Consider the following 26,460-nt stretch of genomic DNA (forward strand, 5'->3'; position numbering starts at 1 on the left):
AATAGAGATTTTATTTTCCTTGTAGCCTAAACTATGTTGACCTATGACTTGGAGAGGAAATGCTCAGTGATGTTAAATAGGGCAGGGCATGCATACTTTTTTCTGCCCATTGATGGAATGAATTTGTTTGTAGCTCAGATTCCATTCCAGAAGTAGATTTTTCCATCAGAGAATAGCGTGAAATGTCTGCATTGCAGTGCAATAATAGCACACATAGGCCTGAGCGACCAGAGCGGAGAATCTATCCCTGGGTGATGTCTAAAGCAAATGGCCAAGCAGTAAATGCTGGAGAGGGTGTGGAGGAAAGGGAACCCTCTTACACTGTTGGTGGGAATGCAAACTAGTACAGCCACTATGGAGAACAGTGTGGAGATTTCTTAAAAAGCTGGAAATAGAACTGCCATATGACCCAGCAATCCCACTCCTGGGCATACACACCGAGGAAACCAGATCTGAAAGAGACACGTGCACCCCAATGTTCATCGCAGCACTGTTTATAACAGCCAGGACATGGAAGCAACCTAGATGCCCATCAGCAGACGAATGGATAAGGAAGCTGTGGTACATATACACCATGGAATATTACTCAGCCATTAAAAAGAATTCATTTGAATCAGTTCTAATGAGATGGATGAAAATGGAGCCCATCATACAGAGCGAAGTAAGCCAGAAAGATAAAGACCATTACAGTATACTAAGGCATATATATCGAATTTAGAAAGACGGTAACAATAACCCTATATGCAAAACAGAAAAAGAGACACAGATGTACAGAACAGAATTTTGGACTCTGTGGGAGAAGGCGAGGGTGGTATGTTTTGAGAGAACAGCATTGAAACATGTATATTATCTAGGGTGAAACAGATCACCAGCCCGGCTGGATGCATGAGACAAGTGCTCGGGCCTGGTGCACTGGGAAGACCCAGAGGAATCTGGTGGAGAGGGAGGTGGGAGGGGGTTCGGGATGGGGATACATGTAAATCCATGACTGATTCTTATCAATGTATGACAAAAACCACTACAATATTGTAAAATAATTAGCCTCCAACTAATAAAAATAAATGAAAAAATAAATAAATAAAGCAAACGGCCACTTCACAGAACATACTGAAAGAACTGAAAGAATCTTTCAGAAAAAAAATAGTTCTGAAATTAAATTTTAAACAGACATTTTAATGGGGAGTATAAATAAATTTGAGTATGTGGCAAAGATATGCCCCAAAATAAGGGTGCAATAATCTCAGTGCAATAATGTCAAAAAAAGAAAAAGACTGAATATTAAACATCAGAATTGCTATAATTGTTCCCCTATACTTTTTAAAAGAAGAAATGTGTTAATATACAAACACAATCTGTGTTATTTTGAGTATATGCTTATGTGTGGTTTAAAAATAATAAATTATACAAATTTCTAATTCAGTATTGTGAATTTATATAATTTCTTCCCACATGGCACTAGTGGTAAAGATCACGCTAGCCAGTGCAGAAGATGCAAGGGACTTGGGCTCAACCCCTGAGTCAGGAAGACCCCTGGAAAAGGGCATGGCAACCAACTCCAGTATTCTTGCCTGGATAATCCTCATGGACAGAGGAGCCTGGCTGGGCTACAGTCTATGGGGTTACAAAGAGTCGGACATAACCGAAGTGACTTACAATGCACACAATGTGAGATGAAATAATACCATGTGCAGCAACATGTATTGACCTAGAAATTCTCATACTAAGTGAAGTAAGTCAGAAAGAGAAACAAATGTCATATGATGTCCCTTATATGTGGAATCTGAAGAACTGATGCAAATGAATTTATTTATAAAACAGAAACAGACTCACAGACTTCAAACTTACAGTTTGTGGAAAGGTGTGACCCAGGGGGATAAATTAAGAATCTGGGGTGGACATATACACACTACTATATATAAAATAGACCATCAACAAGGACCTACTATATAGTACAGGGAACTCTACTCAATCTTCTATAGGATAATAACCTATAGGATAAAAGGGGCTTCCCTGTGACTCAGCTGGTAAAGAATCTTCCTGCAATGTGGGAAACCTGGGTTTGATTCCTGGATTGGGAAGATCCCCTGGAGAAGGGAGCAGCTACCCACTCCAGTATTCTGGCCTGGAGAATTCCATGGACTTTATAACCCATGGGTGGGTTCACAAAGAGTCGTGAATGTCACAACTAAGTGTCACTCAGTTGTGACATTTATGTTCACTTTCTTATGGGAAAAGAATCTAAAAAAAGAATAGGTATATGTTTATTTTTAACTGAATCACTTTGCTATACCCCTGAAAATAACACAACATTGTAAATCAACTATACTCCAATTTAAAATAAAAGTTAATTTGAAAACTAAAAGTAAAGGCAGGAAATATTGCAGAAGGCACAGGGGAGTGGCTGGCCACACAGAGATGAGATCAGCCCCTGAGCCCTTGGAGCGGGAGCACTGGCTCTGAGACCACTGACTGCAAGAGAACCAACCCTAAAGAGTATCAAACAGGACTCACACAGAGGAAGCCACGTGGATACAAGACCCAGCATCACTCAGCTGCCACACCACCCTGTGTAGGATGCCTCAGCTAACAACAAGCGAAACAAAAATACAAACCCAGTCATCAGCAGACAAAATTACCACCTCACTCAGCCTTGCCCATCAGAGGGAACACACACACACACGCGCGCACCAGCACAAATCTCACCCTATATGAAGCTTACAGAAGCCACTGGACCAAACTTAGGAAGGCAGAAACCAAAAGGAAGAAAGAATTCAACCGTGAAGACTGGGAAGAGGAGACCTCAAACACAATAAGTTAAAAAAATAATGAAAAGTTAAAGAAACACTACACAAATGAAGGAACAAACTAGAAACTAAGAAGTTCAAATAAATGAAGATGAAATAGGCAAACTACCTGAAAAAGAATTCAGAATAATGATAGTAAAGTTGGTCAAAAACCCTGAAAAAAGAATGGAAAAAATGCAAAAATCAATTAACAAAGACTTAGAAGAATTAAACAATAAACATACAAAGACAAACAATACAATTACTGAAATTAAAAATATTCTAGAAATAATCAAAAGCAGAATATCAAAAGCAGAAGAAGAATCAGTGGGTTGGAAGGCAAAATAGTGGAAATAACTTCTAAAGAGCAGAATAAAGTAAAAAGAATTGAAGATAGTCTCAGAGACCTCCAGGACAATATTAAACAAACCAGGATCTGAAATATAGGGGTCCAGGAGAAGAGAAAAAGAATGTGTATGAGAAAGTTTTTGAAGAAATTATAGGTGAAAAATTCCCCAACATGGAAAAGGAAACAGTCAATCAACTCCAAGAGATGCAGAGTCCCATACAGGATAAACCCAAGGAGAAACATGTCAAGACATATACTAATCAAACTAACAAAGACTAAACACAAAGAAAGAATATTAAAAGGAGCAAGGGAGAAGCAAAAAGTAACATACAAGGGAAACCCCATACTCTTAACAGCTGATCTTTCAGCAGAAACTCTGCAGGCCAGAAAGGAATGGCAGGATATATTTCAAGTACTGAAGTGGAAAAATCTACAACCAAGATTACAGTACCCAGCAAGGATCTCATTCAAAATTGATGGAGAAATAAAAAGCTTATCAGACAAGCAAATTTAAGAGGATTCAGTACCACCAAACCAATTTCAAAACAAATGTTAAAGGGGCTTATATAGTCGAGAAATACAAGAGAAGGGAAAGATCTACAAACTCAACCCCAAACAATTAAGAAAATGGCAATAGGAACACATATATCCATAATTACTTTAAATGTAAATTGATTAAATTCTCCAACCAAAAGACACAGTCTGGCTGAATGAATACAGAAACAAGACCCCTATGTTTGCCATCTACAAGAAACCCACTTCAGGCCTAAAGACACACATAGACTGAAAGTGAGAGGATGGAAAAATATATTCCATGCAAATGGAGCAAATGAAAGCTGAAGTAGCAATTCTCATATCAGACAAAATAGATCTTAAAATAAAGAAGATTACAAAAGATAAGGAAGGACACTGCATAAGGATCAAGGGATCAATCCAAGAGGAAGACATAACAGTTGTAAATGCCTATGTACCCAACATAGGAGCATCCCAATACATAAGACAAACACTAACATACATAAAAGGAGAAATGAACAGTAACACAATAATAGTAGGAGAATTTAACACCCCACTCACACCAATGGACAGATCATCAAAGCATAAAATTAATAAGGAAACACAAGTCTTAAATGATACATTAGATGAGATGGATCTCATTGATATCTTCAGGACATTCCATCCAAATGAGAAGAATACTCCTTCTTCTCAAGTGCACATGGAACATATTGCAGGATAGACAACATCTTGGGTCACATCACACCTCACTAAATTTAAGAAAATTGAAATTATATCAAGCATCTTCTCCAACCACAATACTATGAGACTAGATATAAATTACAAGGGAAAAAAAAACTGTAAGAAATGCAAATACATGGAGCTTAAGCAACATGTTACTATATAACACATAGGTTATTGAAGAAATCAAAAGGGAAATAAAAAAATTTCTGGAGACAAATGACAATGAAAACATGACAACTCAAAACATATGGGCTCCACCAAAAGCAGTTGTAATAGGGAAGTTTATAGCAATACAATCCTACCACAAGAAAAAAGAAAAACACCAAATATACAACCTAACTTTACATCTATCACAACTGAAAAAAGAAGAACAAAAATTCACCAAAATTGGTAGAAGGAAAGAAACCATAAGCATCAGAGCAGAAATAAGTGAAAAAGAAATGAAGGAAACAATAGTAGAAATTATTAAAACTAAAAGTTGGTTCTTTGAGAAGATAAACAAAATTGACAAACCTTTAGCCAGACTCATCAAGAAAAAAAGCAAAGAGTCAAATCAACAAAATTAGAAATGAATAAGGAGAGGTTATAACAAACAATCCTTTGCAGAAGTACAAAGGATTATAAAAGACTATTATAAACAACTATATGGCAATAAAATGGGTAACCTGGAAGAAATGGACAGATTCTTAGAAAAGTTCAATCTTCCAAGACTGAACCAGGAAGAAATATAAATTATGAACAACCCATTACAAGCACTGAAATTGAAGCTGTGATCAAAAATCTCCCAAAAAACAAAAGCCCAGGACCAGATGGCTTCACAGGAGAATTCTATCAAACATTTGGAGAAGAGCTAATGCCTATCCTTATGAAACTCTTCCAAAAAATTACAGAGGGAGGAACACTTCCAAACTCATTCTATGAGGCCACCATCACCCTGATATCAAAACCAGACACGGAGAACACACACAAAGAAAAACTACAGGCCAATATCACTGATAAGCAGAGATGCAAAAGTCCTCAACAAAATTTTAGCAAACAGATTTCAGCAACACATCAAAAAGCTCATACACCATGATCAAGTTGGGTTTATTCCAGGGATGCAAGGATTCTTCAGTATACACAAATCAATCAATGTGATACACCATATTAACAAATTTAAAGATAAAACCATATAATAATCTCAATAGATACAGAAAAAGCCTTTGACAAAATTCATCACCCATTTATGACTACAACTCTTCAAAAAATGGGCATAGAAGGAACCTACCTCAACATAGTAAAGACCATATATGATAAGCCTACAGCAAACATTATTCTCAATGGTGAAAAATTGAAAGCATTCCCTGTAAGATCAGGAACAAGACAAGGGTGTTCAGTTTCACCACTATTATTCAACATAGTTTTGAAAGTCCTAGCTAAAGCAATCACAGCAGAAAAAGAAATAAAAGGAATCCAGATCAGAAAAGAAAAAGTAAAGCTCTCACTGTTTGCAGCTGACATAATACTGTACAGATATATCCCGAAAGATAGTATCAGAAAATTGCTAGAGTTAGTGAATTTAGCAAAGTTGCAGGACACAAGTCAACACACAAAAATCACTTGCCTCTCTGTACACGAACAATGAAAAATCAGAAGGAGAAATTAAGAAGTCAATCCCATTCACCATCTCAATAAAAAGAGTTAGATATCTAGGAATAAACTTATCAAAGGAGACAAAAGAACTGTACACAGAAAATTATGACCCTGATAAAAGAAATCAAAGATGGCATAAACAGACGAAGGGATATTTCATGTTACTAGGTAGGAAGAATCAATATTATGAAAATGACTATACTACCAAACGCAATCTACAGATTCAATGTGATCTCTATCGAAATTATCAATGGCACTTTTCACAGAACTAAAACAAAAAATTTCACAATTTATATGGAAATACAAAAGACCCCTAAAAGCCAAAGTGGTTTTGAGAAAGAAGAATGGAGCAGGAGGAATCAACTTTCCTGACTTCAGATTATACTACAAAGCTACAGTCATCAAGACAGTATGGCAATGACACAAAATCCGAAATATACACCAATGGAACAAGATAGAAAGTCAAGAAATAAACCTATGCACCTATGGGTACCTTATTTTTGACAAAGGAGGCAAGAATATACAATGGGGAAAAGATAGCCTCTTCAATAAGCAGTGCTGGGTAAACTGGACAGCTACATGTAAAAGAATGAAACTAGAACACTTCCTAACACCATGCACAAAAATGAACTCAAAAACGGATTAAAGACTTAAATGTAATACCAGAAACTATAAAACTCTCAGAGGAAAACATAGGCAGAACACTCGATTACATAAATCAAAGCAAGATCTTCTATGACCCACCTCCTAGAGTAGTGGAAATAAAAACAAAAATAAACAAGTGGGATCTGATTAAACTTAAAAGCTTTTACACAGCAAAGAAAACTATAAGAAAGGTGAAAAGACAACCCTCAGGATGGCAGAAAATAATAGCAAATGAAACTTACTGACAAAGGATTAATTTCCAAAATATCCAAGCAGCTCACACAACTCAATACCAGAAAAACAAACAACCCAATCAAGAAGTGGGAAAAAGACCTAAACAGACATTTCTCCAAAGAAGACATACAGATGGCTAATAAGGACATGAAAAGATGCTCAACATTGCTCATTATTAGAGAAATGCAAATCAAAACCACAATGAGATATCACCTCATATGGGTCAGAATGGCCATCATCAAAATGTCTACAAACAATCAATGCTGGAGAGAGTGTGGAGAAAAGGGAAAAGGGAATGCTCTTGCACTGTTGGTGGGAATGTAAACTGATACAGCCACTATAGAAGATGGTATGGAGATTCCGTCCATGTATGACAAAAACCACTACAATATTGTAAAGTAATTAGCCTCCAACTAATAAAAATACATGAAAAAAAAACTTGAAGAAAACCACCATATGACCCAGCAATCTCACTCTTAGGTATACCCTGAGGAAACCAAAATCGAAAAGACACATGTATCCCACTGTTCATTGCAGCACTATTTACAATAGCTAGAACATGGAAGCAACCTAGACGTCGTCCATTGACAGATGAATGGATAAAGAAGTCGTGGTACATATACACAATAGAATATAACTTACCCATAAAAAGAAAGGCCTTTGAGTCAGTTCTGATGAGGTAGATGAAACTATTACTTATAATACAGAGTGAAGTCAGTCAGAAAGAGAAAGACAAATACCATATTCTAATGCATATATATGGAATCTAAAAAAAAAAAAAGTGGTACTGAAGAATTTATTTACATGGCAGCAATGAGAAACAGACATAGAGAATAGACTTATGGACATGGGGAGAGGGGAGGAGAGGGTGAGATGTGTGGAAAGAGTAACATGGAAACTTAATTACCATATGTAAAATAGACAGCAATGGGAATTTGCTGTGTGTCTCAGGAAACTCAAACAGGGGCTCTGTATCAACCTAGAGGGGTGGGATGGGGAGGGGGAGGGGAGGGAGGCTCAGAAGGGAGGGGATATGTGTATACCTATGGCTGATTCGTGTTGAGGCTTTACAGAAAACACCAAAATTCTGTAAAGCCATTATCCTTCAATTAAAAAGTAAATAAATTTGAAAAAACTGAAAAAAAAAAACATATTTTATGTTAAGAAGACAAGAAAACTTTGAACGTAAATGTTTTCTCTGCCCTTTGGCCTTTTCTCTCCCTTGCTGCGTTGTGCAGCCAGCAAACCTTCCCCATCAGCAGAAATAACAAGCTCAACCATAAAGAGAAACAATCTCCTGTCTTCACAAGACAACTCTTTAAAAATAATATTCCTTTTTTGATAAGGGATCACATGGTCTTCAGATCTGGATTGTGTAAGCTGTCAACAACACATCGTTTAATGTAGAGCTCTGTCTCAAAACCATATAACTGTCTCGAATTCTAAAGGACAGAACTTTCTCAGAGTATGCTGAGATGCTCTTCATGGATTATAATCCTCACATTTGGCTCAAATAGAATTTTCCATTCTTTTCTTAGATGGATTGATTAGTTTTTCATCAAAAATATTAATAGCTGATTATCTTCAACTAAGTCTTTTTAATAACATTACACATTAAATGTGCCTTTCCAAGTATTTTTATGGCCAGTTAAAATCTTTTTTGGAAAATTGCAGTGTAGGTTCTAAAGTCTAGTATATTTCTGTTTCCGTAACATTTTTTAAACAGTGTAGTTTTGCCTGAGTGTACTTAATACAATGGCTCTTTTAAGGTAACTTGGGTTGGTGGAATGTCCAAAATGCAAAGTTGCTAAAGACTATTAAAAGGCAGTAACTAAGACTATTGTTAGGGTTTGCTGTGAACTCGAATAGAGTAAGATCCAGACTATTTGGGGTGAATAGTTTGCCTCAAAACAATATGCAGTTTCTCATATATTATATAATATGCACATGTATATTATATAATAAATACACACACATATTATATTATGTACATACACAAACACATTGGAGAAGGAAATGGCAACCCATTCTAGTATCCTGCCTGGAAAATTCCATGGACAGAGGAACCTGGTGGGCCCCAGTCCATGGGGTCACAAAGAGTTGGACACAACTGAGCAACTGAGCACACACAGTATAGGTATATGTATACACACACACACATTTACTAGTGTGTATATACTGTCATTTATTCACAGCACCAAGTTTATTTATCGAAAGCCTTGAATTGTGATTTCCATATTCCACAGTGTCCACATGGAAACTTTGCCAAAGTTAAGGGTTCAGGAACAGTTTAGTCTGTGTACAGAGCATATGCATTGTTGTCCAATGGACTCATGGTGATAGCACAGTTCTGACAATTTGCACAGATATTAGTGAGGACAAAATCAGTTGCTCCCTATCTTTAGCATTTCAAGTGCAACTGAACCCAGTCTCCACTGGCCATGGTGGTGGCAGTGCACCACATTTAGCAATTCAAATAACTTAATTATACATTGTTTCAGTATGCAAAGATTCATGAAACATAATATTAAGAAATATTTTCACTATTGACAAATTATATTGATTTCTGTTATTTGGACTGTTTATATATTTTAACTAGCATTCCATAACAGTACTAGTAAAAGGACTTTTTAGTACTTTACACATCATGAATAATAGTAAGCATTTACATGTAGGTGGGAGTTAAAATTTTAAATTCTTTTTAATTCAGGTATAATTTGCATATGATAAAATTTATCTTTTTAAAGTATACAATTGAATGAGTTCTGTGAAGTTGAATACAGTAAGGTTACCACCATTATGATCTAGCTATGAAATATTTCCATCATTCCATAAAGTCACTCAAACTCTATTTACTCCCACCCCTGGCAACTGTTGATCTTTTATCTGTGCCTCAGTTTTGCCTTTTCTAGAGTATCATGAGTGGTGTCTTCCACATGTGGTTCTTGCACTTGGTTTCTTTAACTTAATGTAATACTTTTAAAACTCATTTATGTTTTTGAAAGTTGATTCTTTCTTATTGTTGAGGAATATTCCTCTGTATGGATGTATCACAACTTATTTATTCATTCACTAGTTAATGAGGATTTGAGATTTTATCCAGGTGTTTGTGTGAACATTATGTTTTCATTGTTCGTGAATACAAGTCTAGGAGTTGGATTGCTGAATAGTATGGTAAGTGTGTATTTAACTTTAGGATAACCTGCATAAATGTTTTCCAGAATAAGAGTTTTAGTTGATCCAAATTATCTGATACAGTGCCTGTTCAACTCTTTTTACTTCTTTAAAAATTGAGATGTTTGTTTTATTACTGATTGCCAAATCCCTTGTGTATTTCTTGCTACAAGCGCTTTGTCAAACTATTGATATATGTTTGGTAAATATTTTCTCTTATGTGTAGCTTGAATTGCTAATATTTTAACAGTGTTTTTTGGAGAACAGAAAATTGCACTTTTGACAATGTACCATTTACCATTATTTTTCTTTTATGGTATATATTTTTGTGTCTTTTAAGAAATCTTCACCTAATCCATGATCAGAAAGATTTTCTCCTTTATTTTTCACCTAAAATTTACAAAATTTTATAGGTTGTTGGTTTTACATTTATACCTACGACCTATTTTATGTCAGTCCCTCTATATGGTATGAGATAAGAGTTGAAGATTGTTTTGTATTTTGAATGTGGTATTCAACTATTTTAATCATTTGTGAAAAATACTGTTGTCAAAGATATTGACATATTGAAGTGTCTTGGTACCTATGCTGGCAAACAACTGACCATATTTATGTGAGTCTATTTCTAGATTCTGCTTTCTTTGCTGTTACTCCACGTCTGTCCTTAAAATAGCACCAGGAGGTCCTGATTACTGTAATTTTCAGAGTGAATCTTTAAGCCAGGCAATATAAATTCTCTAACTTTGCTCTTCTGGTTCTTTATTCTGATATTAAAGTCCTTTATATTTATATATAAATGTTATAAATAGCTCATCAATTTATGCAAATATCTCCTAGGATTTAATTAGGACATGCTGAGTCTATTGGTCAGTTATTTTAATAATATTGAGTCTTGTGATTCATTAGCATAGAATATATCTTCATTGATTTAGATCACCCAAGACTTTTCTTAGCAATGTCTTATTTTTTTCAGTGCATTGTTCTTGCACATTATTTATTATATTAATCTGTATCTCAATTTTATTGCTATTATATATTATTAATATATTACCCTTACAAATTCTACTTTCAGCTGTTCACTGGACCTGTGTATAACTTCAATTTATTTTATATTCTTGCCTTTTATCTTGCAACTTTGCTAAGGTTACTTACTACTTCTGTAATTTTTTGCAGATAATAGGATTTCCATATAGAATGCAAATTAAGAAAATTTTGCCACTTGTCTTCCAAACTCTGTACCTTTCATTGTTGTTATTATTATTGTTAGCCTTATTATATCATTTCATGACTTCAAGCAAGTGACTTTTAAACACATATTTATAGCCTATTAAATTTTTTGCATATATAATTATGTTTTAAATTAATAACACTACAAGTGTAGATAGTATTGTTGCCACTGTAAAAATGAAGAAGCTGAGGTTCAGAGGCCTGAGTTTACTGACTTAGTACTAAACCACATTTTTAAGATTAAAAACTATATTACCATTAGAGCTCTATTCTAATGACCCTACCACAACCCAAATTTAGTTATTTCTCGTGGGCTCTGTGGTATCCTTTTTCCCCTGTAAAAGTGTCCCCTTATCTCTAAAACATTTGCTCCCTCCAGAATTCTTCCTTCCCTACTGTGTTCCTTCTCACCTTCCTCTGCTTTCCCAGACAGGAGGACAGGGCAGCTGCTGCGGCCACACAGTGAATCAAGAGCTGGGAGTTAGTGAAAGGCATGCAGGCTGACCTCATGCTCGCAACAGGTAGTTCAAAGACAGTGAATTATTGAAGTGACTTCAAGAGGCAGACATGAGATGTGATGGGTATAGAGAAGAAGGAATATAGTTGACTGTATAACCTATTCAGAAAGAACCTACCACCCAAAATAAAATGTGCAAAAAGAAAATTATCTCATTTTGGTGTCTTCCAAGAAAGTGCAAGATACCAGGTAGAGAGTGATGAAAAAAATAATTTGGAATGTGTGTTAGTTACAATTAAGACAGCAAAATGCATGTGACTCTAGGTGTCTGAAACAAGGAATTTGATACAGAGAATTAGCTACTGAGGGATGGTAGAATTGTAAAGATAAACAGAAAGCCCTGAGGAAAACTTGGATTTAGAAATAAGAGGTACCTTCTACCTAACATTCTAGGGCTGGCGGGACTTAGGAAAAAAGATAGCATTAGCAGGATTAAAAAGCCAAAGTTGCTCACAGGAGTTAAAATCATGATAGGGGTTTATAAGTGGAGTTGGAACCTTCCGGTAGACACATTTCTGGGGCTGCTGGTGGAAGGAAGGAAAAATTTACAAAGAAATGCCCTCTCTTGGTCTGTCTCAAAGTGAATTGGGTGAGAAAAAGTACAGTCCCATATAAACCTGCTATCTCTCACAGTCAGCTCTGTCTTAGCTGTTGGGAAATCCGGCCTTTCTTTGTCAGTGCAGCACCAGTATTCTCTGCTAATGCTTTGCTTGGTTCCCTCTGAGCTTCCTTCCTTGTATGCCATGTGTGGTTTAGGTCTTCCTTAAATTCCAATTATGACATTTGACTTCCAACTAGGAGGGTCCATCTCTTCTCACCTCTTTCCTAGTCAGTATATACAGTAAACATTTACTGAGTCCTTAGTATGCCCAAAAAATTGTACTGGGTAATTGGGAAGAAAAATAACTAAAACTCACTTATTCAATAAATGTCTACTGACCACAATCTAGTGAATCATTACAGTGTGGCCTCATTGTCTTGTTTGAGGTATATTATAACAATATTTCACACCACTTATATCCTATGTAACTATAAAATCCAATATATTATCAAATATAAGCAATTTTTTGGTTATTTGCCATTTAAAAATATCCAGCATTTGTTTGTATACCATTAATACAAATAATGAAAAAATGACTTGTTTTAATCTGTAATAAACTGATTTGCTGTGCAGTGACTATAATATACTTCTGCCTGCTCAAACACATATTAGGCAATAATCCCCAAAATAAGTATTTAACTTTGTACCAGATGTAAAGGAGACTCTGGGCGTTATAATTAAAATTATTTTGAGGCAGGCAGAGGCCTGTTAATTCCCAACATATTTAGCATGTTTTTAATTGAGAAAATGTTCACCAAATTATACTTTTTAGTGATTTACATGTACATTTTATAGGGGACATGTTCTGTGTATAGTAGTATCAAAAAAAAAAAAAAGAAGAAGAAGAAGAAAGAAAAGCCCTCTCTTCACTTCCTCTGTCTTCAGACCTTCTGCTAGGATCTCCTATTGAATGAATGTAGCGGAAAGCAGGAGGGCAAGCAATTCTAGAAAATGAAATTTACAGTAATAGAAGGCTGAGGAAATAACATGAGAGAAAACAGGCAAATGATGGTATCAGCAAGCAAGGCTGTGGAAGAAGGCTCAGAGGAGAGTCTTTGAAGACTGTGACCCTGCCTCACGTGTCTTCTCTGCTGCCGACTACTCTCTGTTTGCATTTTGCAGCTGCTGAGGCCACAAATGGCTAAAGACAAGCTACAATATGATTTTTAAAAAGTGGATTAGAAGATCCATATTATTATATAGCTAGATATTAATATATAATATATTCAAAATATAAATTATTTTTAATAAATAAAATGAAGTTTAAATTAGAATTTCAATGCTATGTAGAGACTGAGATTGAATAAAAGTACTTAAAAGATTATGTGAAAGTGTCAAGACTTGAGAATAAGTGAGGTCACCTTGAATTTTTTTGAATTTTGAATTGCTGGAACAGCAAATCAGGACTACATAGCCTGGAATTATGGAGCTGAGGATTAGCCTCAGAATACACAAATAGATCAAAATGTAGGCGAGAATAAGGTAGCAGACCACCTTGTATGTAAGAATGTGATAAATGGCCATGATGGCATTTTAACTCAGCGGTAAAAGGATGGATTGTTTAGTAAATGGTACAGACACAGCTGGCTATCCATCTGGAAGAATATAAAACTGGACTCCTTTTCTACATCATATAAAAAATAAATTCCAAAAGGATTAAAACTTAAATGTGAAAAATGCAAGAAAATCTGGAAGAGTCTATGGACATCCTCAGGGCAAAGTGGGTATGAACCTACTTGATTTATAAAAAAGTTAAAATCATCTATAATGAGATAAATCAAAATGCAAAAGAAAACAGAAATTTTTGGACAGGTATTTGCAATGAGGAAAAAATATGGATGACCATTATGAATAAAATACAAAGATCTTTTACAAATTTATTAGAAGAAAGCAAATAATGTCAGTGGGGGAAAAACTGGGCAAAGGATTAGAAGAGTCAATTCACACAGAAGCAAATCCGAATGTCCTATAGATATGCAAAAAGATGCTCAACATAGTAACTATGAGTGAAATGCAAATTAAAGTGACAATGAATATTTCTTTACATTTATCAATCCAGCATTTTTTTTTCTTTTTCCAAGGAATGATTATACCTTCTGAAGGTATACATGTGAAAAATAGGGAACCCTCACATTGCTAGAGTGATGTTAACCTCTTTTAAGAATTGGTCTGTAATACTAAAAATTGAAAACACATATTCCCAGAAAGCCCCTGGTGGTCTATTGGTTAGAACTCAGAACTTTCATTACCATGGCCCAGGTACAATCTCTGGTTGGGGAAGTAAGATCCCCCAAGCCATGCGGCCTGGGCAAAAAATAAAAGCAAAATTAAAAATGTGTATTCATTCTGACCCAGAAAATATGGCTCTGGGAATCTTTCCTATAAAAATCAAAGCTACAGTTCACAAAAGGACTACCTATAAAGTAGAGAATGTTTAAATAAAATACTGTCCATCTATAAAAAGGAGTTTTAAGGAACCATCTTGGAATAACACCAATTGACTTGGAAGGATTTTTATAAGATTAAGAACAAAAGTATACATGAGATGTCACTTGTAGAAGCAGCGATATTGAGCAGCAAAAAATCACATATACAGCTATAGAAGCTTATACAAGTACATGGAAAACATGAAAGGACTATACATTTGATTATATGTAGGCTATGAATTTCATTTTCTGGTAAAGATGGGCTTTTGGTAGAGACAGCAAGGAGGTAAGCATAAAGTATGAGGAAGACAAACCTATGCAAATCCCCATCTCTATGTATGATTATGTTAATATAGTTACATGAAGTTATGTGTGTGTATATACATGTGAATGCACATATATGTATGTATACGTACATATATGATTGTTCATAAAAACAAAAAATGATGAATGACCAGTTTAGTTCAAGGGCTTTCTTTCCTGCTGAGCATCTAAAGGTCTGAACATAACCCTCGCCTTGTGACTGGTGCCAACAACGGCTTTTTTGCTATGCATATGGCAAGAGGTTTGCTGGAGAACCTATTTCTGCAGCTCACATGGCTTTTCTAAACGAGCTATGGGATTAATTAGGATGCATGACACTGTTTATCTTTATCATTTATTTTAGTATGTGGTTTTCTTAAGTGATTACTCTAAGGCTTAGTCAATTACTTTTCTCCTTCCCTTGGGTTTCCCTGGTGTTAGAATTTTTATTTGCGTCCATTTCAGAAGCATCAAGAAAGTAGAAATCATTTTGCCTGCCTCAGCCTTAGTTTTTTCACCTGTGAAATGAGGATAATGATAGCTTCTTTGTCCCTGTCTCAAAGGGTTGTGATGAATATTAAGAAGATAATTAACTGTGCTTTAGCTTCTAGTAAAGATGTACCATGTAAATACAAAGTCTTAGTGTTCACAGTTTTTCACCTCTGCTATTTCATGTGATTTTCACTTTTGTATGAACTGCCTGGAAGGAAACATAGTGCACCAGGTCTGCTATAATTAAGCAGAAGGTAAAACACTCGAAAATTAGGCAAAATCAAAGTAAAATCACTTATTTATAGACAATCAGCCATTTTGCAACAAGGTATTTAGGACTTGGAAAAAGTGACCCAAACCCCAAGACTGATTTTAGTAGTCTCCCAAAAACAAAAACAAAGTCCCTTCTCAAAACCAAGTCTTCCTCATCCTTACAACTCTGAGTTGTAATTCCAGGACCTTCCTTTCTGTCTCATAAACTGCTAGCCTAAGTCTCTACCCTCTACCTTTCCTGGATACAGCCTGATCTCTGCGCTGTCATCAAAGCAAGGTTTATTATTTATTTTTTAAATTTATTTTATTGAAGTATAGCTTATTTGCAATATTGCATTTGTTTATGGTGTACAGCAAAGTGATTTCATACATACTTTCACATACATATATATATTCTTTTTCATATTCATTCCCATTATGATTCATTATAGGATATTGATTATCACTCCTTGTGCTATACGGCAGGACCTTGTTGTTATTTTAGGAGGTTTGCTTTGGTGCTTTTCCATGCTATATATAATAGCTGTTTACACTTGATCTTTCTAAAACATACATCTAGACCCGAATAGTCTAGGCTGAGCGTTGTTAACTGGTACTTCTTTACCTTCCGGACACAATCCGTTTGCTTTCTACACGGTACCAGGTTGCCCCGCGGGACTGGACTCTTCCCCATGTCTGCAACCTCATTCTCACGTCCTATTGACCACTCCCTCTGTTTAAGGCCAACTCCAGAGAGGCTGCGGAAATGGAGCCTGTCACCAGCAGCGCCCAGCTAGCCCCAGCCTGGTCCCGTAGGATGTGCCCCTCCCCGAACATTACTCAACCGCTCTCTGTGGCAATGGCCCGGGCCCTGGTCAGCCTCAGGAGCCAGGATCGGGACTTTAGGGCCGTGGCTGGACCGCCGCAAGCCCGTCAGACAAGGCAGGAAGGTGCACCCGAGCAGGTGGAAGCTCTAAACCGTGGCTAAACTGAGGAAGTCGGAGCCTAAACCAGTGGTGAGCTGGCAAAGGTAAACAACGCACTCTCAGAGAGGGGGAACTCTGATGTTGTAGCATCAGAAGGTTTCTGTGGTGTAAATATTCCTATTATGCAAATTTCAAGATATAATTTTTTTTCATGGCTCTCAGAATTCCTGATAATTTAAAACTCAGCTCACTCAAGTATGAACCGGCAACAAAATAACCATACTGCAAAACAAGCTGCTCCCGGGACACATGCCGCAGTCTGCTGATAATCTTAGCTGGGAACTGTGAGATTAAATTAGCAAAGAAACGAGCGCAGACCAACCAAGACTGGAGCCCAAGCCAACCCCATCCGTCAGAAGCATGGGAGGGGTGTACCCGGAGGCGGGGAGAGGGCTGATCTTAAGTGAGACCAAGTCCAGGCACATGAAGCCTTCCCTGCAGACGCCTCACATGCAGCCGGGAGGTGCCATGGGCTCTCCTCTCAGCACTCTCAGGCCACAGGCTGCAGGCGGCGCCTCTCTGACTGGCTTCTAATATGGGTGTGTTGAATATTTCATCTCTGCAAATTCCCATGACAACACTGGAATGTAGGACTTATTCTTCCCACTCCGTAGGTAATGGAGCTGAGGCTCAGGGTATCTGAGTAACTTTCTGTAGCCCCCGTACCTACCAGCTCCTGTTAGGGGGTCTGGATCCCTGTGCATCTTTCATGGGACTGTTCTGATCTACATGTTATATGCAATTTGATTAACACTCAGATCTTGAAATCAGAGACTGTTGTTGACTGTATGCTAACCTTTATTCAACCTATATTTTACAAATGGATTGTTTGATAATAGTTTCAATAGCATAATAAAAAATAGCCATCTGACAACAAAAATCAACGCCCACTTTCCTCCTGAGCAGAGTCGACTGAGTGAGGCAAGGTGACCATCACTCTTCCTTTTAAAAATACTTTTATTCTATACATCTGAGTCTCTTTTTTCTTTTTTTGCATATAAGGTTATCGTTACCATCTTTCTAAATTCCATATATATGTGTTAGTATACTGTAATGGTCTTTATCTTTCTGGCTTACTTCGCTCTGTATAATGGGTTCCAGTTTCACCCATCTCATTAGAACTGATTCAAATGAATTCTTTTTGATGGCTGAGTAATATTCCATGGTGTATATGTACCACAGCTTCCTCATCCATTCGTCTGCTGATGGGCATCTAGGTTGCTTCCATGACCTGGCTATTATAAACAGTGCTGCGATGAACATTGGGGTGCACGTGTCTCTTTCGGATCTGGTTTCCTCAGTGTGTATGCCTAGAAGTGGTATTGCTGGGTCATATGGCAGATCTATTTCCAGCTTTTTAAGGAATCTCCACACTGTTTTCCATAGTGGCTGTACTAATTTGCATTCCCACCAACAGTGTAAGAGGGTTCCCTTTTCTCCACACCCTCTCCAGCATTTATTGCTTGTAGACTTTGGGATAGCAGCCATCCTGACTGGTGTATAATGGTACCTCATTGTGGTTTTGATTTGCATTTCTCTGATAATGAGTGATGTTGAGCATCTTTTCATGTGTTTTTTTGCCATCCGTATGTCTTCCTTGGAGAAATGTCTGTTTAGTTCTTTGGCCCATTTTTTGATTGGGTCATTTATTTTTCTGGAGTTGAGCTGGAGGAGTTGCTTGTATATATTTGAGATTAATCCTTTGTCTGTTGCTTCATTTGCTATTATTTTCTCCCAATCTGAGGGCTGTCTTTTCACCTTACTTATAGTATCCTTTGTTGTGCAAAAGCTTTTAAGTTTCATTAGGTCCCATTTGTTTATTTTTGCTTTTGTTTCTAAAATTCTGGGATGTGGGTCATAGAGGATCCTGCTGTGATTTATGTCGGAGAGTGTTTTGCCTATGTTCTCCTCTAGGAGTTTTATAGAACAGACTTGTAGACTCTGTGGGAGAAGGCGAGGGCGGGATGTTTCAAGAGAACAGCATCGAAACATGTATATCTAGGGTGAAACAGATCACCAGCCCAGGTTGGATGCATGAGACAAGTGCTCAGGCCTGGTGCACTGGGAAGACCCAGAGGGATGGGGTGGAGAGGGAGGTGGGAGGGGGGACCGGGATGGGGAATACATGTAAATCCATGGCTAATTCATTTCAATGTATGACAAAAACCACTGCAATGTTGTAAAGTAATTAGCCTCCAACAAATAAAAATAAATGGAAGAAAAAAAAATAAAATAAAAAGAGGCAAAAAAATAAAAAAAATAAAAAAAATAAAAATACTTTTATTGAGATATGGTTTATTGAAAATGTGCTCTTTTTAGGAGTAAAGCAAAGTGACATACACATGCATATTCTTTTTAGAGTCTTTTCCATTGCAGATTACTACACAATACTGAATACAGTTCCTTGTGTTATATGGTAGGTCCTGTTGTTTCTCTATTCCATGTATAGTAGCGTGGATATGTTAATCCCAAACTTCTAATTTATCCTCTGTATCCCCTAGCTTTCCACTTTGGTAACCATAAGTTTGTCTTCTCTATCTGAGAGTCTATTACTGTTTTATAAGTAGTAAGTATACTTGTGTCTTTTTTTTTAATCCCACATGTAAGTGGTACTATATGATATTTGTCTTTCTCTGTCTGACTTCACTTAGTATGATGATCTCTAAGCTCATCCATGTTGCTGCAAAAGGCATTATTTAATTGCTTTTTATGACTGAGTAATATTCCATTGTATATATATATTCCATCTTCTTTGTGGGGTTTCTCAGATGGCACAGTGGTAAAGAATCCACGTGCTGATGCAAGTGGAGATGCAGGTTTGTTCCTGAGTCTCCCATAGGAGATGAGGGAAGATTACCTAGAAAAGAAAATGGCAACCCACTCAGTATTCTTGCCTGGAAAATCCCACAGACAGAGGAGCATGCTGGACTACAGTTCATGGGGTCACAAAGAGCTGGTCATGACAGCATGCACAGATACACACCACATTTTCTTTATCCATTCATCCATCAATGAAGGTTGCTTCATGTCTTGGTTAATCACTGTCCCTTTTAATGCTGAAAGTGTAAAGTCTTATGTCTGTGGGTTATTAAGCCCCTTCCATGTACAAGTTATTTTACATATATCATCTCATTTCGTCTGCAGGAGAATATTAAAAGAAACCTATTCTCATGCTCCCCATATGGCTGAGAAAGAGAAGCTCAAACATGTGAAATGAGTTGCCCAAATCTATACCACTCATAGGTGACAGAGTCAATGTCCATACCTGGGTCTGCCCAGCATCCGACTCTACGCTCACCCTTTTTGATGACAACCTCTTCTGTAGCGCAGCCTGCCATAGCTCCCTCCGCTCCCCCAGGTGGCATTATAGTTCATGTGCAGGACAAGCAGCACTGTGGGCAAGGCCATTTCTTCCACATGAACTCTGCTGCTTTCAACACATTTAAATCCAAAGCCCCAAATCTAAACGTGTGCTACTCAGCACACAGTCACCTCTGTTCAGTAAAGACTGATTGGAAATTTCAGGGAATTATAACATGTCAAGACCCACTGGGCCCCTTGCTGCAGCTGTAAAAATTGGAGCTTGTCTAAGATCCCTTACTAACATATAGGATTTTAATCGCAAAGTTGCAGCTCTATGTCATTATGAAGGAGAAAAAGTCCCTTGCAATGCTGCTAATTGACCTTAATGCAATGCGATGTGTAATACACTCAGCTGGATCCTCAGGCAGTCTAGAAACAGAACAGTAAAACAACTCTTAAATCCAAATTATATTTGAAAGAGCAGATTAGATTATTCCTAGCATCCTCAAACAAACCGTGGCCTGCTGAAATTTATCTTATGCTTTCCAAACAAGGCAGGCTCCAGCCTGACAGGCCGGATGCTTTATGAGTTCATCTACCTTGAAAGTCACACAAGCATCTTCTTAATGAGCTGCATGGCTGATGCCTTTGAGGAGATGAGTGATCTGGCGTAAGGGCACCGATTCCACATCTGTGCTGGCTCTGAGGTCAGGCTGAGCTGGGAGGATCAGATGATATGTCTCAGAGTCAGACACACCAGTGCTCATTATCAAACTGTGACTTTGGGTAAGTGACTCAGTGCTGCTGAGGCATGGACCCTTCATTTATACAGAGCAAATGATTATATGTGCCTTGCAGACTTGTGATATTTAGTGACAATGTGTGGAAATAGCCTTGTAAAAGTGAACTGAGCAATTTAGGAAAGCCTGCTCACAGCCATGTGAAATGACAACAGGGCCATGTGAAGTGAACTCTATTCCTTTTCTGTTTTTAATTAACATTTTATTTTTAGATAGTATAGATAAACAGGTGTGAGAATTGATACAGAGACATCGCATTTGTTTCTTATCCAGATTTCCTCCAATAGTAATATCTTGCAAAATCATATTCCAATACCAAAACCACATTCCCTGCATTGTGACAGTCAAGGTGAAGAATAATTAGGTTACCACAAGGTCTCTGTACTATTCTCAATATTTTTTCAAACTTTTTCACTTATTTATTTTAATTTTTGGCTGTGCTGGATCTCTATTGCTTTGCACAGGCTTTCCCTAGTTGCAGAGAGTGGAAGCCTCTCTTCACTGCAGTGCTGGGGCTTCTCACTGGGGTGGTTTTTCTCATTGCCGACACAGGCCCTAGGCACATGGGCTTCAGTAGTTTTGGTATGCTTGCTACTGGTTGCAGCTTGCAGGCCAGAACCAGGACTGAATTCATGTTCCCTACATTGGAAGGCAGATTCCTACCCGCTGAGTCACCAGGGAAGTCCCATACCATTCTTCTTTAGACACCCCTACTTACGTCCTGAGCTTTTTATGGTGTCCTTGACCTCTGAGAACCACTAATCTTTTCTCCGTTTCTACAATTTCATCATCCAAACATTTTATATAAATGGAACTACACAGTGTGGAAGGTTTCAGGATTGGGTTTTCTCACTCATCATAATTCCCCAGAGATTCATCCAGGTTACTACATGCATCATAGTTCATTCTAACTCATTGCTGAGTGGTATTCCGTGGCATGGATGGACTAGAATTTGTTTAACCATTTTCTTGTTAAAGGACAGCTGGTGGGAACTCCCTGCCAGTCCAGTGGTTAGGACTCAGTGTTCCCACTGCAGCGGCGCAGATGTGATCCCTGGTCAGGGGGCTAAGACCCCACATGGCACACAAAGTGGCCAAATGATAATAATGATGATAAAGTAAAGGTCAGCTGGGCTGTCTCCAGTTTAGATTATTGTAAGTGAAGCTACTATTAAGTAAAGCAATGCTCAAAATTCTCCAAGCCAGGCCTCAGCAATATATGAACCATGAACTTACAGATGTTCAAACTCGTTTTCGAAAAGGCAGAGGAACCAGAAATCAAATTGCCAACATCCACTGGATCATTGAAAAAGCAAGAGAGTTTCAGAAAAACATCTATTTCTGCTTTATTGACTATGCCAGAGTCTTTGACTGTGTGGATCACAATAAACTGTGGAAAATTCTGAAGGAGATGGGAATACCAGACCAACTGACCTGCCTCTTGAGAAACCTATATGCAGGTCAGGAAGCAACAGTTAGAACTGGACATGGAACAACAGACTGGTTCCAAATAGGAAAAGGAGTACATCAAGGCCGTATATTGTCACCCTGCTTATTTAACTTATATGCAGAGTACATCATGAGAAACGCTGGGCTGGAAGAAGCACAAGCTGGAATCAAGATTGGCAGGAGAAATATCAATAACCTCAGATATGCAGATGACACCACCCTTACGGCAGAAAGTGAAGAACTAAAGAGCCTCTTGCTGAAAGTGAAAGAGGAGAGTGAAAAAGTTGGCTTAAATCTCAACATTCAGAAAACTAAGATCATGGCATCTGGTCCCATCACTTCATGGCAAACAGATGGAGAAGCAGCGGAAATAGTGGCTGACTATTTTTTTTTGGGGGGGGGGCTCCAAAATCACTGCAGATGGTGACTGCAGCCATGAAATTAAAAGATGCTTACTCCTCGGAAGGAAAATTATGACCAACCTAGATAGCATATTAAAAAGCAGAGACATTGCTTTGTCAACAAAGGTCTCTATAGTCAAGGCTATGGCTTTTCCAGTGGTCATGTATGGATGTGAGATTTGGACTATGAAGAAAGCTGAGCACCAAAAAATTGATGCTTTTGAACTGTGGTGTTGTAGAAGACTCTTGAGAGTCCCTTGGACTACAAGGAGATCCAACAAGTCCATCGTAAAGGAGATCAGTCCTGGGTGTTCACTGGAGGGACTGATGCCAAAGCTGAAACTCCAATACTTTGGCCACCTGATCCAGAGAGCTGACTCATTTGAAAATACCCTGATGCTAGGAAAGATTGAGGGCAGGAGGAGAAGGGGATGATAGAGGATGAGATGGCTGGATGGCATCACTGACTCAATGGACATGGGTTTGGGTAAACTCCAGGAGTTGGTGATGGACAGGAAGCCCTGGCGTGCTATCATTCATGGGGTCGCAGAGTTGGATATGACTGAGCGACTGAACTGAACTGAACTGTGTATGTATGGCAATAGCTGAAATTTTCCTGGGTAAATCACATAGAGCGCAATTGTTGGCCACATGGCAGTTGGGTGCTTAGTTGTATAAGAAACTACCAACTTTTCCCAAGGCTGTGCCATTGTCACTTCCGTCTATAGTATATGAGTACTCTGGTTTCTCTGCATCCTCTCAGGCATTTGGTGCTGTCACTATTCTTACTCTATGCATTCTGATAAGGGCATAATAGCATCTCATTTTGGCTTTATTATTCATTTTTTTTCTAATGACTAAAATGGCTGAAAACTTTTTATCTACTTATTTGCATTATTTATTATCTCTTTGGTGAAATGTCTGTTTATGTCTTCATCCATTTTCTAAGTGTATTTTTACTGTTTAGTTTGAAACTTATATTCTAAAATTTGTATCAGCCCTTAGTTAGTTGTGTGACTGGTAAAAACATCCCTCTAGTCTGTAGCTTGTCCTTCCATCCTCATATCAGAGTTTCTCACAGAGCTAAAGTTTTTAGCTTCATGTTTACTAGTTTATTCATTTTCTTTTTTTGTATTATTGTGTTGTTGGTGTCAAGTCTAAGAACTCTTTGCCTTGGCCTAGATACTGAATATTTTCCCGTATGTTTTGTGTAAAAGTTGCATCCTATTTCATTTTAAGTCCATATGTTTAGTTTTTTAATAAAGTGTGACATTTAGTTTAAGATTTATGTTTAAGTTGAGGTTACACTTGAGGCTGTCTCAGTGACCGCTGCGTTGCTGTGGCACCTTTTTCAATAACCAGCCAGTGATGTCTGCGTGGGCTGCATCTGCTTCTTTGCTCTCTTCCATCGGTCCAAGCCTCTCTCCTCATCCATGCGCACTGTCGATCGCTGTGACCGTAGGGTGAGCCTACTACCAGACAGGGGTGCTTCCTCCCACTTGGTTATTGTTCTACAAGCTTTTTACAGCTGTCTAGTGTTCTTGTGTTTCCAGATACATTTTAGGATAAGCTTCTCTGTGTCTGCTAAATCCGTCCTTGAATTTTGATAGGAATTGAAACATGCATACATATTAATTTAGAAAGATTTGGCATCTTTACTATGTTGTCTCCCAACCCATAAACATGCATGTTTCTCCATTAAGTTAAGTCTTCCTTGATTTTTTAAAATAATTTTGTTTTCAGTATATTGATTATGCTTATGTTTTGTTAAGTGTATACCCAAGCAGTTCTTCACTGGAGCAATTGAAATGCTACAGTATATTTTTAATTTCAGTTTCCCCATGTTCAGTGTTAATCTCATTTAGGAGTAAAATTTTTTAATTTCCATGTGTATTGTATCCCGTGACTTGATGAATTTACCTACTAGTTCTAGGGGCTTTTTGTAGATTCTTTAGGATTTTCTATATAGAAAATCATAACAACTACAAATGGGGTGATACTGCAAATAAGGTGATTCCTGAGAAAAACATGTTTTCTGTCTCTTTCTCACAAGCAGGTCTATTTTTCATATTTCAGATTTTACTCTGTGCTATTTTCTCTAGGATAACACATGAGCAGCAGGTAGGAACTAGCAGAAGCTTCAAAACTCAATCTCATTAATTCCTGTACATGGAGGGAGTAGCTCATATTTATTTTCTCACTGATATGCATTACACCACGTAGAACATTTCCATCTCAAGTAGGCAGAGTTATCAACAGTCAGTTTGACAGCTGTTAAAGATTGTGACCAGCTGTGAATTTGCAAATTCCCAAGCCCCTACATTCTCCACCAGAGGACACAGGAAAGTGGGGGCCTTTCTTGTGTAACTGGAGACAAAGGATCTTTCACATTATCTATGTGGTAACCAAAGAGCATTTGTTAATATATAAGAATCTCTAAGAAGGTTTCATCATCTTCCACTTTACTTGCATATATAGTAGTGTTTGAGGAGAGGATAAATCAACATATAACAACAAAAACAAAGACTGCCTTGAATCAAATGAGCCTAATGGATCCCATTTTTTAGGGGTCTTTTAAGTAGATATTAAACTGGACTGAGACACTATAGTGCTTATAAAAGAAGACTTGGCAAAGGAAAGTTTATTTATTGACCTTCTAAAATCTAATCGACCTACCAAAACCCTGAAATTCAGAGGCAGATTCTGTTATAATCAATGGGATGTTTTCAAAAAGCAATTTCTGAAACCCCATTTGCTGCTTTCTTCTTCCCTGCTTCTATGAGGTTCTGATTTGTTAGATATTGAATGTTGTCATGAGATCTTATTTAAAACTAATTCCCAGGCAACTCTGCTTCACAGGCATACCTTGGGGCAACTTTAGGTTCCTCAGAATCTTACAAACAATTCAAGTGTGCTTGGGGGTGGGTATCACCCTCAGGAATTTGAAGATTTGGGATGAGTAGAAGGAGGACACTGTTGTCTTGTTGGACCTTCTCAGACAGAATAAGGAAGGACTGAGAACATCTTCTCCTGCCATGTAGAAATGAGGCAGGAGGTAGGTGGTCCCCATACCCAGGGCAAGTAATTAGTTTGTTCTCTGTGGACAGAAACTCCAAAATATCAATAGCAGGACTGTTGAGAGAGGAGGCTGGGTGCTGCCCAGATAAGAGATAGGAGACCACATATTTCTCATTCTCAGAGGCAAGGAGACTTTCTTGACTAGAAACCTCCTTGGAGATCAAAAGGGAAGTGATGCCAAGCTAGTGATGTTCATCACTAAAGGAAGAGCCGCAGGCCTCTTCACTGGGATCCACTTTGACTGGGAGACGAGTGCACACATATGCGAGGACCCTGAGGCATACCAAATACAGACTCAGAACCAGGCAAATCTAAGTGATTGGCCAGAGGAGACCCTGAAGAAATACCCCATAAAAATAAGTCAAACTACCGTGAGGGCAGAACTCTCTCTCTGAGTCAACCCATGTCTATCCGCACATACTGCACTCTTTCCTCTTAATAAAGACTGCTTTTTTCACTACTTTCCATTTTTTTCTTGGAATTCTTTTCTGCAAAGCCAAATGGCCAGGGCCTTGTCACTGACCACTGGTCTAGTGGCTAAAATTCAGAGCTCTCATTGCAGCTACCTTACC

The sequence above is a fragment of the Odocoileus virginianus genome, chromosome 13 (assembly GCF_023699985.2).
Source record: "Odocoileus virginianus isolate 20LAN1187 ecotype Illinois chromosome 13, Ovbor_1.2, whole genome shotgun sequence".
NCBI classification, from domain to species: Eukaryota; Metazoa; Chordata; class Mammalia; order Artiodactyla; family Cervidae; genus Odocoileus; species Odocoileus virginianus.